Here is a 6,289-nt window from a genome sequence, read left to right on the forward strand (position 1 = left end):
AATCGTTTTAAATTTATAATTTACATTAATACATTATATACTATTTATACTTGGATGTCAAGTTTTATTTCAAATATTTTTATAATATACCAACTTGATGTCATGTAAACTTTAATGCTAATCGTGTTTATGTTAATTATAAGATATTAAATACAAAGTTTAAAACGTCAACACATATTATTATATAATACACGTACATTGGAATCCTCATTCTTCTTAGAATTTAAAAATGTTATATTATTTAATGCAAAAACTTAACATAATATCTATCTATATAATATAATATTAAGTAATATAGTTACCAAATCGTATTTCTGTCTTTATTTTAATTATGCAGGACATTTTGTTGTTGTATAAATTCGAATTTAACATTTTATTATCTTTGATTACAAATCTATGTTTGTTCAGAAATAGGTACCCAGTGTGTTATTGTGACGTGAGATATTAAACTCCATTTGCATAATACTTAAACTCATCAATAAAAAGAACTGAAGGAGTTGGAATGTAAAAATGGCAATTGTATGTACTTGTAAAATAATTCATTACAATTATTTGCATGTTTGCATGTTGCTGATAGACAGTGGGTGTCTCAAGTCCCGAGGCATAACACATATTAAAGTAAATGTTCATCTATAGATCTATAATAGTAGTATAATATATTAATATATACACAGAGAATACATTTCATTTCGTTCAGATATTCAATCTATATATTGGTGTAGGTACCTAACCTATCCTACCATGAAGGGTTTCATTTACTTTACTTTAAAAAAATAATTTTTTAACAAATAATATCTTAAAACAAACTCGCACTCAACAAAAAAGTGCTACACTTATACCTACACATAAATGGTAAATAAATTAATAATCTCTCAACCAATAGCATTGATTTGTAAGCAAATGTAATTTGAAATATGTCTTGTTTGGATTAAAAACTTTTTTATTTTTAAGCGTACAAAGTGAGCGTGAAATAGCTTGTGTTGAAATCAATGACGGACACGTTTGGAAGGATTTAAATATACCATCTAGGATTCTTAAGACATGTTCGATCTGTAGAGTACGAAGCGCTTGGCCGTGGATCACCACAATCAAGTGTAAGGGTGAGTCCACATAGGTGCCATATAGGTACTCTATTTATTTTAGTCTGTATTTAAACATTTACTCTGCAATTCGTTATGTTTGTTTATAGAATGATGATAAGAGTGTTTGTCATCGGCAATGTTTTACCGAATTTGATGAGAAAACTTGTCCTTTGCTCGTTAACCATCACGAAAACGATTTATCGATGATATTAAATTCGAATGTGTGTTGAATTTAGAAAAAGTTATAAATATATTAAAACAATTGCAGCATATGGAATAAAAATGAATATCTATGGAGTTATAACCAATCACATTTTGACTTCCATTAATTAGTAGTTTATTTGTAAGCGGGAGGGTAACTATAAAATACTTATAGCATCTATATTTAGTTTTTCATGTCCACCATAATAACTGACCCATGTGGTTGATATTTAGTTACCACTTCAAATATAGTAGTCAATAGATGGCTGTATTCATGATTTTTGTTCAGATTTACGAGCTTTGAGTAAAATATTTCTTCTGACAGTGACTTACAAGTTGTTTTTTCAATTGCAATTTTAAATTCACCACTACTCACGGTTAGGATTTGGGCCGATTTCATAGACATATTATTCTATATTTTTATTACATATGTATAATAATGTGTAATAATATATAAGTATATATATTTATAACACACTTCCCTGTATGTTCACGTTATAGTAGAACAAACCTTCATCCGTTGTCCTGATCGCGGGAGGACTTGACGACGACGTCGAGGTGGTCGAGCATGACTACAACAACAGTGACATATCGAGAAATCGGCGTCGGCTTCAAACTCAGCGTTCTGTCCGCTCGCGTAATAGCAGCAAGAGCTCCAAATACGAATCGCCATTTCTTTTAGAAGTATAAGTCTTTGTATACATTTGCATACAGACAGATATATAAATATATAATGGCTGCGATTATTAATGGACATTCATCATATTTTCTAAAAGTTTTTTTGACATTTTATTTAAACAAAGTGTACCTATTATATAGTATAAAAACCTCTATAATATTATAATGTTAGGATTCTATGCAGGTTTAACCTACATTAAATCTTACAAAAAAATATTCTATTTTATTTAACACTTTTTGAAAAAATAATTGTTAAGTGTTAACTTGAAATATTTAGAGGGTTTCATCACTGGATGACTTCATGTGTCTTATTTCATGTTATGTATATGTGTTCGTGTACTATGCAGTTATCGTGTTTACTTATCAATCAAAAACATATTGTATATTTTCTTAAAAAATAAAACTTTAAATATGCGTAGATCGACCTATGTGTGTAAGTTATTCATTATTTTTATAATAACTATATACTTTTAGAATTATAGTCTGTGTAATTATAATTCTATTCGTGTTTCCAGTTTATCTTAAATAAAGGTTTGATTCAAGCTGTAATATAATACAAATATATAATTATTATTAACATAAAGTATATGGCTTTATCATTTGTTACACTCCTTCACTTTTACTAACATTTAATGTACCGATATTTTCTTGCCGAAAAGTCTATTTAATTTTCTCTGTTTAAAAAATTGTTTTAATAGGTAGGTAGTCTAGGTAGATCCTGAATATATTAGCGTAGGTATTAACATCTAGATACATGTTTTTTCATATATCAAAAGTGAAAAAAAATCATTTTTTGTACATGAGATTACACGTTAATTTCTTAATATTTAAAATATTATGCATGCTACAATAAATGTAGATTGTATGTAAATAATGCATGATATAAACATTAAACATACAATCATAATCCAATTAATTAACATATATTCTATCTTACTGCATAAAAAAAAAAAAAAAAAACATAATTAATTAAACTTCAAAATTATTTAATAAGAAAAATATAAGTATAACTATTTATGTACAATGTATTTATATCTATATTTTCCACGTTTTATAATATATAATTGGCAATTGCTACATAGACAATTATGCAAATCTTTAAAATTGAATAGACTGATGTAATTTAAGTCTTTAAATTAGGCTTTTTTAAACACAATGATTTGTAAACGAATAATAAAATTACTTATATACATAAAATCAATATTATTTTAATAGTAGATAGGTACATAAGATTTGTTTAAGTATATATAAGATATATAAAATATTAAATAAAGTGTCTTTTGCAGGATTGAAGGTTGATAAAGCATGCACATTATTGGCTATTACTTTTGAATAATTCAAATCATGTAGTCAAAGAAATATGACAGTTATTTTATTTTTTACAATTATTGAGTATATTTAAAATCGAAAAAGCAAGATAAACTGGTTGGCAGTATAGATGTAAAAAAAAAATGATGTCAAGTTCAGTTATTACGTGAATAAAATTGCTCTGTAATAGTATGCCTTCTCCTTCGACTCTTTCGAACTAATTATTGAAATTTATTATACAATTTATAATGCTTACAAATTAAGGTGTCTTAGGAGGCTAATTATGAAGTGTTCTAAGTACGGTAAAACGGTGTTTCTGTTTCATGGATTGTAGCTAAATCTATTAACTATAAAATGTGTTATATTATAGAATAGAAAAATCACGCTGTAAATAATTTTGTGTATAAAAAAATTTTTTTAGAACTTTTTGCACAACTATTATAATATGTCACTAATACCTACATTTATGATTTATTTATACTCAATGAATAGTCTTGGATAAGTATGTCTTAGTGGACAAATATTTTATTTCTTAATTCAGATAAATAATATATATTATATACATTTTAATTTTTGTAAACATTATATTATATAGTAAATAGTCATATATGCTGTTTTTAGTAATGTTGGGGACTATAATTTTATGTAAATTTATAAGGATAATGATAAACAATATTTGTTTGTACAGGTTAAAAATAACGACACTATGAGAAAATATCTTCCAGAAATTTTATTTTATAATTTTGATTTGTGTCGAGGTTACAAACTAACCTGTAAATATCTATTACAGCCCACTTGAATATATAGGTACTAACTTACATTTAGTATTTTATAATATCATGTATTAATCGTTTACTTAACGATGAAATATTTATGCGTGTGAGAAAACAGGTTTTCTAGGTCACGTTCAAGGTTCAATTGAAAATAGAAAGTTTGCAAACAAAGTTCGTCCTATTATGAAAAAATCTAATAAAAACCCTAATTGTTATAATATTATTTTTTTAATAACAGTTGTCAGTAACTAAAGCATTATGCAAACAATTTAATATATACTTTGTTAATGTGCAATTTTTAAAAATTTTAAAATGTTCAAATGTTCAATGGGAAGGAATTGGTACACTATATATTTTAAATGCATTTCTTTATATGTACGTTTTCGAGTTTCACCTCATTATATTAAAGTTAGACTTAATAGTCAATAATTGTGTGATTTTTGTTATATATTTATTATTATTTTGTTTATAAATATATATATATTATATACATATATTAACCAATATTTTATTATGACATAATATCCTCTATTATAGGTTATGTAGAGCATGTCTTCTTAAAAAAATAATTTGGCTACTTACCTACAAAAAATATAAATTAATTGAGATTTTAACATTTTACGGTATTAGAGACAGACTATACCTAATTAGATATAATGAAATAATAACTAAAAAAATATTTAACTGTTTAATTGTTGTCGACATTTATCTTGTATACAAATTTTTACACCAAAATTCATTAAAATAATTCATATAGATACAACAATTATAAAAATAATAACATTAATAACTTTAAGATTTTACTGAAATGGATTGGTGACAATATATTTTCTTAGTTAAAAAAAAATTTTTCCCTTAGATTGTAATGGATATTCATTTCTGCATAGTTAAATAACATTTTAAAACAATTTATCAATCAATCAAATGAATAGTAAATTATTGTAAATTATTATAAGAACAGGTTTATTATCATAAGACTGCAGTATTTCCTTAAATAAATTTAGTGGTTTAATAATGTTTTATATACTATTAGCCATTTAGGTAGAAGTGATTAATCTATACGAATTTTTAGTATCACAGATAAATAATACTCATCACTCATGTATCATGTAACTATATTATTTAAACATTAACTCAATGAAACAAGATTTTATGTTGATACATTATAATAAAATATTATTATCAAAATAATATACGCTCTTACTTATTTTAAGTTTATATTAACACTGTGATGAAATTCTGTTATAATCGAATACCAAATATTGTATATTAAGTTTTTATGCGGAGAAATCAAAATGTATTTTAGAGTTTCTTAAAAAAAAAAGAATTGTAGTTAGTTTACAAAATACAAAATAATTATTATTTAACTATCCATATGATCCGACTCTTCCCAAGAAATAAAGTGAAAACCGAACAAATATTTATAGAAGACGGTGCTCTGTTTTAGTGTATTTATCTCAATTCTCACCGTTACGGGCAAATCGACGTCACTATGTCAGCGTATTTCGCTAATACGATCGGACAATAAATTACAATCGTTTATCACGGATTGGATATAGCATTCAATATAATTTTTGAATATAGTTTTAACTATTTAACTGTTCTTTAATTTTTTCGGATGTTTCTAAAAACAATCTCTGAAATTTTAGATGAAATCGATATCGTAGTTTTTGAGTATGTATGCTACAAACATATATTAGGTTATTTATAAATGAACTTATATAGATTATATAAAAGTCTCTCTACTTCTGTAAGCAATGGCATCTCTGTAATATAAAAATAGGAATTCGATTTTCGAGATGTAAAATAAAATTTCTGTTCTAGTTACACTGTGACAACCTATATAGGGGATGAAAAATGAATTCATGAATACTTCTCAAGTCTCAAGAAATATGTGTGCAAAATGCTATGCCAATCGGTTCAGTAGTTTTTATTATGTCTACCAACCCCATACAATTTTATTTGGATATAATGAAATGTCTAAATATTGGAAACTCTCGGTCTCTGAAAAGTTTGTCCACTATTTGGTGGTCTTCGTTAGGGGAGGTTCAATTGTATTAGATATAGATATAAATAGAAGATGAATGGTTAAAAAATTCTTATGTTATAATACCTTAATTATGTTTGAATTTAAAAGTTAAATGTTAGATTTTATAGCTAGAATTGTAATTATATTTAGATTTTATACCTAAATACATAACAGTTAAAACTATAATTTAGTAAGTAGCCAGTAGGTACTATATATTT

The 6,289-nt window shown here is 25.3% G+C and overlaps 1 pseudogene across 1 annotated transcript; it reads left to right on the forward strand.

The window, feature by feature from the left end:
• The first annotated feature begins 889 nt into the window (after positions 1 to 889).
• Positions 890 to 2,140, forward strand: LOC107161626 (uncharacterized; annotated as a pseudogene). The gene is made up of 3 exons (XR_016190080.1): positions 890 to 1,114; positions 1,190 to 1,303; positions 1,788 to 2,140. The product of XR_016190080.1 is annotated as an uncharacterized LOC107161626 (transcript).
• The last annotated feature ends 4,149 nt before the right edge of the window (positions 2,141 to 6,289 follow it).

The sequence above is a fragment of the Diuraphis noxia genome, unplaced genomic scaffold, assembly GCF_037042655.1.
Source record: "Diuraphis noxia isolate RWA-SAM2 unplaced genomic scaffold, SU_Dnox_SAM2 contig0002, whole genome shotgun sequence".
Taxonomy (NCBI): Eukaryota; Metazoa; Arthropoda; class Insecta; order Hemiptera; family Aphididae; genus Diuraphis; species Diuraphis noxia.